The sequence below is a fragment of the Falco biarmicus genome, chromosome 4, assembly GCF_023638135.1.
Source record: "Falco biarmicus isolate bFalBia1 chromosome 4, bFalBia1.pri, whole genome shotgun sequence".
Taxonomy (NCBI): domain Eukaryota; kingdom Metazoa; phylum Chordata; class Aves; order Falconiformes; family Falconidae; genus Falco; species Falco biarmicus.
Genome location: NC_079291.1, coordinates 440,008 through 453,188, shown reverse-complemented (window position 1 = coordinate 453,188; position 13,181 = coordinate 440,008).

The following is a 13,181-nucleotide window of genomic DNA, read 5'->3' as shown; positions in this document are numbered from 1 at the left end:
AGCAATTGTTCTGCTGTGTGCAGCTGTTCTGGTTTGGCTTCCAGGTGTGAGCATGCAAAAGAAAACTCACAGCTGTGGTCAGCCTTGCTGTAAAGTCAGAACGGTTTCTGCTGCTGCCTGGATATCCGAGAGCCTCCTGAACATTTCAGGCAGGCGAGAGTTGTGCTCCAGTATGTCTGAGAGTCCACAGCTCTGCAGTTCCCTAGAGGGGCACTACAGGTAAGGTTGTAAGGTCGCAGAGCTCTTTGCAAGTTACACTAATGGAGTTTCTTTAGGTATATATTTGGATACATGTGCGAGCTGAAAAGGTATTGTTTGCTTTCCTGCTCAGTAAGCACAGATCACTTGGGTGGTCATGGACACTTGTCATTTACTGAGGAAGTTTCCATCCGTTGGATGGAAAAGGAAACAGTTCAGAGGCACTGTTTAGGGTTTGGGTTTTTTTTGTTTGTTGTAAAACCTGGAGTTCTAGCATTTTGTTCTGTGTTGTCTGGTAAAGTATTTTGAATTAAGAAATGTAAGGTGCTGAAGCAGCTAAGTGGCAGAACCATGCCTCATCCCTAGTGTAGCCCTAATCTAAGGCTGGTTTAAAACTCAGTCCAGTTAGTCGGTGGGAGAACAGAGAAACAACAAATGATCAATTTGTGTTCACAAGTGCTCTCAGAAACGCAGGTGTTTTTGGAAAAATTTGACTACGAGAATAGGAATTGCTTGTTCAAAGACTACGTGTGCTTGAAGGAGTGTGTGAGTTAAAGCAGGCAGAAAGATCAAGATTAGAGGAGCAGCCTGGAACAGCAGCAGAGCCTGGAACTGAGGAGATGAATCACCTGGGACAGAGTCAGGTGATGGATTTGCAGAACTGACAGGACCAAAGGAAACTCCTAAAAACTTCAGATGCTGACTAATGATTTGATATGCGTATATAAGCTGTGCTGTATCCCTTGGCTCTCTGCCACTCACTGGGGTGGCAGACCAGCTCTGAGTTGTGACTAAAGCAAGCCCAGTGGTACCTGCATCTGTGTAAATTTTTTCCTGTAACAACAGCAATCGCTGGGGCTTATCCGTAGGACCCCACCATCCACTGCCCCCCCTGCCCCTTGTGCCATGGGTTCCCCATGGTGCTGCTTCTCCCTCCTGGTGGGGTGGGGGCATGGACAGAAAGAACCACCCAAATTTATCCTTTGCATCTGACAGCTTTATAGCCGCTCGAACCACGCGGGTGCTTTTTAGTACGGAGGCAACGGGTAATAGTGGCTGGGCTGCGAGTGGGCAAAGGGCAGCGCAAAGGGAGCCCCGCAGGTGTGACCTGAGCTGAGATCCCGGCCCGTGCGCGACCGGCCAGTGGTCAGCACAGGGTTGGTGGGGCGCTGCTGCCACCTAGCGACACAAAATCGGTACTGCAGCCGCGCGCTTGGTGGAACGCCGCTTTTATCTGGCGACCAAATATTGGGTACTGCAGCCGGGCGGTTGGTGGAGCGCTCTTGCCACCTGGCAGCCGAATATTGGGATACTGCAGCTGCACGCTTGGTGGAGCGCTTGGTTAGGGCGAGGCGCCTCTTAGGGTTAGGGTTAGATGCCGGGGTCGGGTTTAGGGTCAGAAGTTGGGCGTGGTTAGGGTCCGGGTTGGGGTTAGTCAGTGGTGCTTTAAGGAACTCTCTCCTCATCAAACTATTTTCCTAAAATGTCTCCTCCAAATCACCTTCCCTACAAGTGCCCTGTATAGCTATGTGACCAGTCTAAGTGGATCAGTACTCTAACCCTAGAGGAATTAAACGTCGGGGAGAAGTGAAGGAAGTTTTATCTGGGAGACAAGGACTAATTCTAAATTAGCTGCTCCATTCTTCTAAATCATGGGTAACTTCCCATGCAGGGAACACATTTTCTGTTCTCTCTCTGACTTGGTATAGTGGTTACACTGTAAACAGTCACCTGGCCTACAGCTTAGAGACCTTTGTACGCTGCTGCACATACTGCACAGCAAGAATCACCCTGCAACTGCCCTGGGAGGCTGGCTGTGCACCAAGTGACCATTTTGCTTTGTGATGTGCTTGTCAGAGGACATGGCACTGGAACACCTATGAGATGATAGGAGGACTGATGCATCTCTCTTCCTTACCGGTTGAAGTTCAGCTGTCTTGGGGTTATGTAGATCAGAATCAACCTTGAGATCTGTACAAGAAGTTTAAATTTAAAGGGCACAACCCTATTTCCATTAAAACCAACAGCAAATTTTTACTGACTTGACACTTCAGTGTTCCAGTTCTCCATAATCTAGCAAGAGATTGCTCTTCTCTGCAAAGGTTTTGGGAAACAGCAAGTTTAGCTACACTCAAGTGATGTCTCCATGATGTAAAAAAAAAAAACCCAAAAACATTTACAGAAATCACTAATGGAATAAGGCTTTAAGTATCAAAGCTGCTGTTATAGTAACCATTCTCTCTGACCGTTCTAAGGCAGGAGCTGCCACCTTTGCAGTCCCAGTTGCTGGACAGCTTCCCTGTACTTCCCTCTGCATTTACTATGCTTCTTTGTGCATACTGCAATTAAAAATGCATCTTTCTCCCTTCTCTATTCCTCTGTTCTCAGAGGTTATTTATTGCTAATTCATAACTGTTGTGAAAGACTTGAGATACCAGAGATGTAATGCAGAAGAAAGCTTCCACCAGATTCTCTCTTTCCTCTAAAGCCTTTGTTTGTGCTACTCCACTCTGCGCCACTGCTCAGAAAAACTCACTGTGTCAAAAGACGGTGAAACGATGGTCACGTATTAATCTAAAGCTTGGCTGTGTCCCAACACTTGTGTATCACTCTGTGCTACTCCCCTAACTTCCCGCCTGCCTTCCCTCCTACAATCATAGTAACAAAAAGATACACTGAAAAACTGGCTATCCAAGAATCTGGGTATGGTTGCTGGGTTAAACCAATAAAAAAATTGTGATCATTGGAAAGAGGATAACATTAGGTGTGCCATCCCAACATCAAACAGTGCCACAGACAAATAAGCCATGGGTCTCTCCCTTAATTCATATGCATATACAAATGTGGACAAACAGCACTTTTTTTAGGATAGGCAGATGAACCTTGTTAGCTAATCCTTTGGAAGTAGTGTTTCAGAAGAGTCTAATGCAATCAAGGTGTCACTGCTTTTAATACATGCTAGAAAGATCAAATTAAACACTAGGCAGAACCTGCCTTGACCAATTTAGGGGGTGCTAAAGTACACACCACCTGAGCTGGCTTACAGCTGTCAAACACATTAATTAGAGCTAACACGTTCAAAAGTCTTTAAATCGTTCATTGGGCATCTCTGCAGACAGGTTTTGTATTGTTCTTATTCTGCTCTTCTAGAAACGGATGTAGTGTAGTCACTGCCCTACTAATGGTGGGATTAGCTTACATCACCTCTCCACTAGTATAACTGCACCCCACGAGAGATCTGTGCAAATGCCACTAGGAATGTTTCTGAACAATTACTGTTACAGCAATGTGAAACTATGTACAAATAGGCCCTAGTCAGAGCTGTGTCTGTACTGCAGTTTCAGATATGACTGCAGCCAAGTGCCTGTCTGCCATAGTTAAATGTTCCTAAATTAACACCGGTACTCTGAGAAGACATCACATAGGAGCTCCATCAACGTGGACCTACACTTGTGTAGGGAATTCTCACTGAAGTTTGTGCTGCTGTGCTTTCTCTGTGATTGTTTCACGGACTACCCAGATCAACGCCAGTACAGGCAGGCAACTGTAACTTCAGCGTCACTGTGACCAGAACTCTTACATGGTCTCTTCTACCATGTATGTTGTATTTGGACACAACATACTCAAAGGCATACCTACAAACAGTCACAGGCACAAGCAGAGTCTCCAGTGAACTCAAGGAGACAAATGCACATAAACAACTTTGCACTCACTCCTCACTTGCACCTCCTCCATGACTATGAATAAATGCTGGGTCAGGACCACATGAAGGCTTGTCTTGTCTGAGTTTGTTTTTCTTTTCTTTTAAATCTTACTTTCCTAGAAAAAGAGAATCAATGAAGTAAACTTGTTGCTGTGACTACACTGCAACAGAGTGCTTAAATCAAACAAAAACTTAGATGAGATTAAGAAAAGAATAACAAAAAGTAAATAAAGGGATTTTTTTTTTTAAAAATGTAAACAGGCATTTACACATTTGAATATTCTCATGGGGATTTGAGTTCCTTGGAAGATGAGCAACTTTTCTGCTCCTTCCTTTGCATTGCTTCATAGCAAATGCAGCATGCTTGTGGACAAGAGAAGTTGCCTGCTGTAACTAGTTAGCACCAAGTTTTATTTGTTTGTCAGACTTCCAAACCTGAACTTTTCTACATGTGGAGTCAGGCATTCCCGTTTCTATTTCTGCCTATTTTGCGTCGCTGTGTGACTGCAGCAATTCACCTAGTGACTCCAAACTCAGGTTCTTCACTCATGAAACAGAGAGAAAACATCTCTGTAAAGCAGAGTGGGGAAGTACTGCTCTTCAGGTGCTCACACTCCTCACTCATTTCCGTCTCATACTACAGATTTCTGTAGCTCGGTTTCTCTCAAGTTCAATAGCTCAGTCACTGAGCAAAACCAAGTAATTATGAGCCATAATGCACCACAAGCAGCAAAGGCAGAAATGTCAGAGCATGCAGTTTGCGCATAATTTTCATGCCTGATGCCTAAAATTGTTCATCTAAACTCTTTGGAAAATACTTAGAAATAACTATTTTGTTCACAGCAGGAGAAAAAGATTTTGTTTGTCATACATCTTCCTTTTCTTCACCAAAGCTAATCTGCATCCAGACATGGCATAAAGCATTTTCACTCTTCACACTCAAAAGGCACACATGCAAATAAATACATTGTCAGCACACACTTAGAAAACTACTCTGTACATGGTCAGAAAGTTTAAAGTTTTGCACCAAAAGAAAAGGATAAAAAGGCATTTTGAACATTGTGCTGTTTGCAAAAACTATTCCTTGCATCTGTTGTCTGTAGCACAGAGTTAGCCATAGCTGTGGATAAAAAGATGGGAACAGCTACAGTCCTGTAGCAACTGACACACACAGTAGTAGTGACAGCCTGGCACCAAGGGCCATCCAGTGTTAGACACAGACACACAGAGATGCACGGGCATGTGCACTCAGAGAATAGATTCTGGGTAAACAAGGCTAATTTTTCTTTGTTTTGTGCCCTGAAAAAGACAGGAAGAGCTAAAATATCAAACCTGAGGTTCTGTGCATATCAGTTGGTAAGACACATGCTGCTGAAACATTAGTTTGGCTTTATGGAAGCAGTCATCAGAAATTCAGTCACTAACATTTCAGCCATATGGTAATGTGCATCTCATCCTCAGCAGATGAACAGATGTGCCAACAGCTGAAGGGGCAAAAAACTGGGTTCCAACACACATTTCATTTTTCACTACCTGGAAAAGACTTAGGAGGAAGTTGGGGCCAATTATGGAAAATGAGTAGTGCAGGAAAGAGATCTTAAGTCCCTGTCTGCCCTTTTAAGTACATCAAGCATACAGAAATTTCTCACACATACTTTGCACCATGAAGCAATGCTGGCATTAGCCACAAACCACTGCATATAGGTTAAGGCTGCACTGACCCTCAAATAAAAAAGCCTAAACCATTGTAAATATGCAGAAGACACTCAATTCTATTACCACCCACTGCTTGTTACTTTCATTCAGTTTGTAAGGAGTCTGCCTCTGAGGTATGGTCTCTAATCACAATTACAGCAAAACACTGATTAGGATGCACGTGGTAACATCATAGGAAAAAAATATAAAATTGTCTTGACAAAGTAACTGAATGCATTTATTGGGATGGTATGGCTTTTAATTAGCCTTAATTTCCAAAGAATTATTACTTGCTAAAAAAAAGAAAATCTTTATGGATCTTTAAGTTTTTGAGTGCAAGATTCTCCCTCTCTCTCTTTTTCTCTGGCATTCTGTTTCGAATTTTACATGGAAATCCAGCCCGCTCTGCCAGTGACGATGTTCCTCCTCCTTGCAGACGATGCCAAGATCGAGCCGCTGAACTACAGATGGCTATCGCGAACCACTTCCTTCCCACAGCATGTGGTGCAGAGCTGTGTGCAAGAGACCATACTCTTGTACTCTTTCCAGCTGAGGAACAGGCAGCACCTTGCCTTCGCCTTCAAGGACATTGGCGTTCTGTCCTTCACCGATGATGTCCTGTGCATGCGGTTCTATCGCGACTGCGTCACAGGGCTGGAGAGCAAGGCCAGCTGGATTGCGCTGCTCAGCACTGCGAGTTGCTCAGGCTTTGAGGGTGATGCAGTGACTTTGGGAAGCCTCTTGAAGGGTGAGCAACCCGATGGCTGTTGGGCAGCCTGCACGTGGCAGGCCAGTCCGACACCTTTCCACGTGCTCACCTGCGCTGACTTCTCCATTGGGAAAGAAGTTTTATTCTGAGCTTCTGAGTTCTTGCCCTACAGAAAGGCTGGCAGCGTTACTGCGCAGTCTCAGTGTTTGCTGTGCAGCTTCTCCAGAGCAGAGCAAGGGCTCATGTTCACGGAGGAAGATTTGGAGGAGGGGTTAGGAGAAGTGGCTTCCTTTTGGAGCAGGAGGCAGGTTTGCTTCCTTTGGGAGCCAAGAGCAAAGTGCCTTGGAAACCTTCTAGCAGCTCTGTGTCACTTTACAGAGGCTGTGGATGCCCAGTGCAGCTGCCTCCGGTGGAGAGACCAGCACTCGGGGGATGCAGGCTGCTCCTGCCCACGCCTTCCCCAGGTGAGTGCGTTTCCTCTGCAGCCCTCGACTGACCGAGCGGGCAGATTCCCAGCTCCTCAGGAGTGCGCCTTCCGGGGCTCGGCGTTGCACGTTGAGTCTGGGAGGGGGCCTGACCTGAAGGGGCTGGTTTCTGGTTAACTTACGATGAGTTGGGGTTACACGTGTGTTCTCCTGGAGTGGCCGAGCAGCGTCACTGCGTTTCTCATGCCCAGCCTGCCCGCCACTCCCATCAGAGAGAGCCAGCTGCACACAGGGAGGGCTTTAAGCTACATCGTCTGTGTTGGGGGGAGATTGCTAATTAAACCCATGCGTGGCTGCATGGCCATGAGGAAAAGGGGTGCCATGCCTCACACGAGAGTCGTGAGGATTAGTGCTGGGAAGCTGCAGAGGGTAGGGGTCACCCTTCTTCAAGCCTGTGTCATCATTTACTGCCCAGGTTTCGCTTTACGGTGGTCAGCAGAGCAGTGGCCAAGGCTTTGTCCGCCTGGGCCAAGAAGGCTGCAGCAAAGTCCAGGCTCAGACAAGGTATGGGAACAGGTCTCTGCTGCCCAGCTGAGGCCCTGCCCCGCGCTGGGTGACCACAGCTCCGTCAAAAGGCACTCCCCAGGGGGCTGCTCTGCAGAGTTTCTTCCTTTGCCAGGTGCAGAGGCGCATCCTGGCAAGCTGCTGCAGAGACGGACGAAGCTTTCCCTTCCTGCACTGCCAAGTCAGGGGCCAGGCACAAGACAGAAAGACTTGGGCAAGAAGACTTCTGAGAGGTGAGACCCTGGTGGGAAGGGATGAAAGGGATCCTGCACCCGTGGAGGAGAGACATCCCCTCCGGACACTCCGGCTGCAGGGACGCGGCAAGGTCCCTGACATGTGCCGCATGGCTCTTATGTGCTTGTTTCCCCTGTTGTGGGCCCCTCCCTGGGGAAGGTGGTGGATGCTGAGTGCACCCCACGTCCCTGTGGTTCCCTTACGAAAGAGCTGAGGTGCAGTCATCCCCCGTCCATCTGAGGGGGCTCAGGAAAGGCTCCCCGCTGCCAGCAGAAATGGCCCCACCTCACGTGCTGCTTCTGCCAGCCTGGGGAGCTTTGGTACCAGCCAAAAGCGGGAGACCAAGCTGCCCCGTGCTCATTCTGACTGCTCCTGGTGCCTCTTTGCAGTGTGCTCCCCCCGTGTCCAGGCAGCTCCCCCAGGATGAAGGAGGCAGGCAAGGCAGGCAGGCAGGAGCCCGCTTCTCCAGCCAAGCCCACCTCTACACTCCCATCCTCAGACGACTGCCAGAGAGCGCTGCAGGTACGTGCCTTGCTGTAGCTACCGCGCTGCTGGGGACTCGGCAAAAGCCTCTTTGTGCAGAGAGCCAGCCTGATAGGACTCCTTGAAATGCACTCCTTGTCAGCTGTCTGTCACCTCCTTCAGATCTTCTTCATGAAAAGGAAGGTGTTGCACACCCTCCCCACATGCCGTTGCCCCATGGGTTGTCACAAAACTCTTTCTCCTGGCCCAGGGGCTATGGGAGATGCCCAAGTCCTTTCTCGGCTGTTCACAGGGGAGGGCTTTGGTCGCAGCTGTGTTTGCCAGGAGCCTAGAATGACCCCACAGCCCCCGTTCTGTTAGGGGCAAAGCCTTGCCAACCGACCAGCTGAGGCAAGGGGCGGCAACACGGGTCAGACTCAAAGGACACCCGTTCCAGGAGCTGAGAGTCATCGTGCCTTCTGCTGCCTTGCCATCCCCTCCAGGAGGTCTGGCAACTGTCTGCAGAGTGGGAGCAAGTGAGGCCCAAGTGGCAAGTGCATCTTGAGCAAGCAAAGGCAGAGTGGGCGGCGTGGGAAGCCTGGTCTGCGGGGAAGGACCGACAGCCGCCCCAGGTACGGGCAGCGATTGACACCGCTGAGAGCAGCAGCGACCCTCTCCTTCGGGGCACCCAGGGCGGCAGGTCTCCAGAGGAGGGGAGCAGGACAGACACCCAGCTGCAGGGCAGGGGTTTGCCTGCTCATGCTCGTAAGGGAGAGACTGGCAGCAGGATGCAAGCGGCAAAAGCAGCCGTGATGATGGGCACGTGGTGCTGGGTCTCTCGGCTGCCAGGTCCTGCTGCAGGCTCCTTTCAAGATGTCCTCTGGAAAACTTCACCGGTGGTTGCCATCTGCTTTGCTGAGAGTGTCTCCTCCTTGGCAGGCACTCGGCACTGGAGGCACATGGACTCCCCACCCTCCAGCCCAGCCCAGGAGAGAGGCAGTCAAGGAGAGGTGGAGAAAGGCTCCAACCCGTCTCCCAGCAGAACAGAAGACAGCAGCAACCCCGCTGCAGAGACTCCAGCCCGAGTAAGTGTGTGCTGGCTCTCGCCACAGCCTGGGGCAGCCACATAGCTGTGAGCCCACAGACATGTCCACATCCCACATTCCTGCATCCTGGGGTTGCATAGGACACCCTCTGGTGTCTCCTAACACGGGCATGGCCTGGGTTACCCCACAGTTCACGGCCCAAAGCTCATGACCGGCTGCAAGGGTGGGTACCCATGTGTCTTGGTGGGCACAGGGGCTGGACGAGGGGAGAGGCAGGTGGGGTCTGCAGCAGAGGCTGAGGAGACAATGTTTCCCTGTTGTTGCAGCCGCCTTTCCCCACGAGCGGTCCAGGTCCTCAGAAGGCTGGAGCCATACCTTGAGCGCAAGGAAATATTCAAGTACGTCGCTGAGAACAGGAGGCGGCTTCAAGAGCAGCAGAAGCAGCTCCCCTGGTAACAGTCTCCAAAGAGACCCCTCCACTGAGGCCAGCCCTGGGGGAAATGGGGGATTTCCCTGACGGCCCTCGTGAGACAGAAGCAGGTTCAGGAGGCTGGCCTTGCAGTGGACCTCCCTGACACCCAAGGGCCTGCCTGGACACCCAGAACCGGCTTTCCATGTGGGATGTAAAAGGCCTGGCAGAAGGCAGAGGGTCCCTCTGATGGCAGGCTCTCCCCATTCCAAACCAGGGAGCGTGTCCTTCCCAGGCAGAGTATTGACCCAAGACACCTATCCCCAAGCGGGGACACCAGCAGGGGACACTCCAGGTCTCGGCCCCAGGGGACTCAGCCCCAGGCTGGGCAGTTGCGCCTGGGCCCCTCTCATGGCCTTGGGCACAAGGCGCCTCTCCTACTTCACAGGCACCTTGCGGCTTCATTGCAAGCACACCCCATCCCAGGTGGCCTGAGCTAAGCCTGCAGGAGTTCTCTGCCTTCTCCCTGTCCATACGGTCACACACTTCTCTCTCTTCCTCCCTAGCACCAGATGCTGGTACCGCAGCAGAGGGGAAGGTGCCGGGAGCAGTGGCTGTAGCAGTGGCTGTTAGCCAAGGGGCCGGGAGGCTTCTCACCTGCCAAGATCCACCTATAAATACAAAACCTGGAGTCCTGGGGTGGTTCCCAGATGGACTGACTGGTCTGTGCCCGGTGATGGATTGCTCTACAGGCATTATACACACCCCATGTGTGATCTCACATCTGCTGGTAGGGGCAGGAGGGAATAAAGTGCACACACGCTCCCCAGCATGAACATTCTGGCACTTCCCAACACACAGGCAGCACGACAGGGGAAGCTCTCACCCTCTTCCCAGGAAAGCAGCAGAGCTGGTGCCTCCCTCATGTGTCTGCATGCTCGTGCATGCAGCGTGGGGAACCATCAGCAGGGCCACAAGTCTGTGTGTTTACAGGGCTGTGAATGCACTGGCACCACAGCGGTGCAGTGGGTGGCTGGCACAGCCGGAGGGCTGTGGTGGGGGGACGTGGGCTCTGCAGGAAGGGCTGTCCAGGAAGGCAAGGAGGTGGGCTTGCCTCTTGCTCGTGCTGGGACAGGAGCCAGCTAATGGATCAGGATCAGCAGGTAGACCAAAGTGGGTGCCATGTTATCAGGTATCTGCTGAAGGTGCCTGCATCTGCGATGGCACCTGCATCTTCAATGGCATCTCCATCATCAATTGCATCCTGAAATTGCATGTCTCCAACCGTCCCCCATTGGCGGGCTGGGGACAGCATGTGCATGACAGCTGGGGATGTCCTGGAGGGTGGCACTTCCCTGGGCCCCAGGAGGGTCCCCTGGTGCTGCACTGCCCCATGGCCATGTGCCCTGGGGCTGGGGGCTTGGCCATAAGCCTTGTGCGGGGGGACGGCGTGTTCTGGGGACTGTGCCTGGCACAGTGGGATTTTGCCTCTCATGCTGCAATACCAGGTTAGAGCTGCCCACTGCTGTCATGACTTCTCCCAGCCTTGGCTCACCCCATCACCCCAAACCTCCGCCAGGCCCGTGGGTGCACGCATCTTGCTTGCAGGTTGGGGCAAGGGTGTTTGTTACTTCCATGGCATTTCACACAATTTTTGGCATCACGGCGTGAAAGCATCAGCCAAGCAAGAGCTGTTTACCATATTAAGTATGTCTAATGAGGGCAGACGTGGTATGCACAGGTTTCTCTTTTTTTTCTTTCCGTTTCCATTTTCTCGCCACCCTCCCCACCCTCCCCAGCATCTTCAGATAAGAATATTACCATTCAAATAATCAAACCACTCTGGCCAGGCATCTTATGGACAAGATGCCTTTGTAAAAGGAGCCTCTTGGGGCACAGGAACTCTTCAGCCACGTTCCTCTAACCCAGCCCGCTGACTGCGGCATTTGGGGAAGCGTAACAGAATGCCATGTGCCCAAGCACAGGAGCTGTAGCTGAAGCATGTGAGTGAGGAACGGGAGGCAGAGGCAGACCCTGCTTGACATCCAGCTGCCAGGATCCTTCATTCCCAGGGTGGCATTGGGTGCTGCCAGCTCCTGTGGCCGGGCCCTGCAGCCAGCTCAGCCGGGAGGGAACTTTGCACCTACGCCTGTCAGATGCCAGCTGGAGGAACAGCACTAAAGGAGACTTGGACCCAAGCTGACTTTGTCCTGGGCGGCGAGGTTGTGGTAAGACAAGGAGATCCAGCACCGCACTGGTAGCTGGTGCCAGGGAAATGGTGCTGGAGCCCCAGTGGTCCTGCTGTGGCAGGGGCAAAACTGGCTGCTCCCAGCAGGGCAGGGGCAAGGTGAGATGCCCTGAGCAGGGCAGGGACAAAAGTCAATGCCCCCCACATGGGGCAGAAGCAAAGCTCGCCACCCATATTTGAGCAGTGGCATAGAGAGCCCCCTGAGCAGGGCAGGAGTCAATCCAGGTCCCCTGTGTGGACAAGGGGCAAAAGCTGCCTCCCCAGGGCTGGGAGGGGAAACACCAGCCATCCCCAGAGGCACGTGATGAACAAAAGCCACCCAAGCAAGGCCGTGGCCAAACTGGAGGTCCCAGGCAGAGAGTGTATCTTGGGGGGGGGGGGGGGGTGGGGGGGCGGGGCAGATGAAATTTATCAGCAGTGAACCTGTCAGAGCCCAGGTGCTTTGCTACATGAGTGTCATGGGCTTGACATCCTGAACAGTGGGCCAGCGAAAGCCAGCTGGGCTGAGCTGCCCTTCGGAATAACTCGGCTCCTTCTCCGGCTCCTTGCTTGGCTACCTCTTGCCAAGCATTTATCATTGATCCTCTTCTTGCATCCTCACTCAAGGGTAAGTTGGATTTGACTTTTGGGAGAGATCCTAGAGGAGGTAGATCGGGCATAAAAGTGTAGGTTGGTCTCTACCTCCCAAGCTGTAGGCTGAGCTCTTCCACGTTTATACGCTGGCCAGAAGGTCACTATGGGTAGAGTTGTGTTTGCTAATTTTTATTTCTTTGCCGTAGCCTAGGCTAGGTAAGCTGGGAGGTGGCAGTCCGAGGTGTTGAGCTCACCCTAGACTGAGCAGAAGCCCACCTTAGATGGTGGGGGAGGAAGGGAGACTGAAAAAGGAGCCTGTGCTCACACGTGCACAAACTTGTGTGCTGGCCCCATCCCTTCCCCTTGGACAGGAAATTCACCTCCCTCTCAAAATATAGCTTGGGGTGGGAATGGTGGGGACTGGAGACCATTGGGATAGGAAACCATCATGGGGCTGAGAAACCATCGCTGTGATGGGAAACCATGGAGGGGATGGGAAATCAGCATGGAGGACAAGGAATCGTCAGCAGGATGGGGAATCATTGGGGTGGGAAGTTGGTATGGCATGAAAAGTCACAGGCTGCTGCGTGCTGCACACCCCTGCCCAACTGTCGTGATCCATCAGGCTTGCCACCTGCTACACAGAGCAGGGAATCCAATTCACCAGTTACGGAACCGGGTGGCGCAAACCAACACTGGGACTCACCCTGTGATGAATATGATTGCTTTCATAAACACCATAAATCAATACCCACCAGCAAACCACTACCCCTATTAAATAGAATGGAGACAGCGATCATACATTGATCACCCTTGATTTCGTCCTTTGGGCTGTGTTCCCTTTGAGACGCAGGGTGTGAGGGAGGCAGGGCTCTGAGGTATGCACAGGAGGGATCGAGAGCCTCAGAAAGGAGA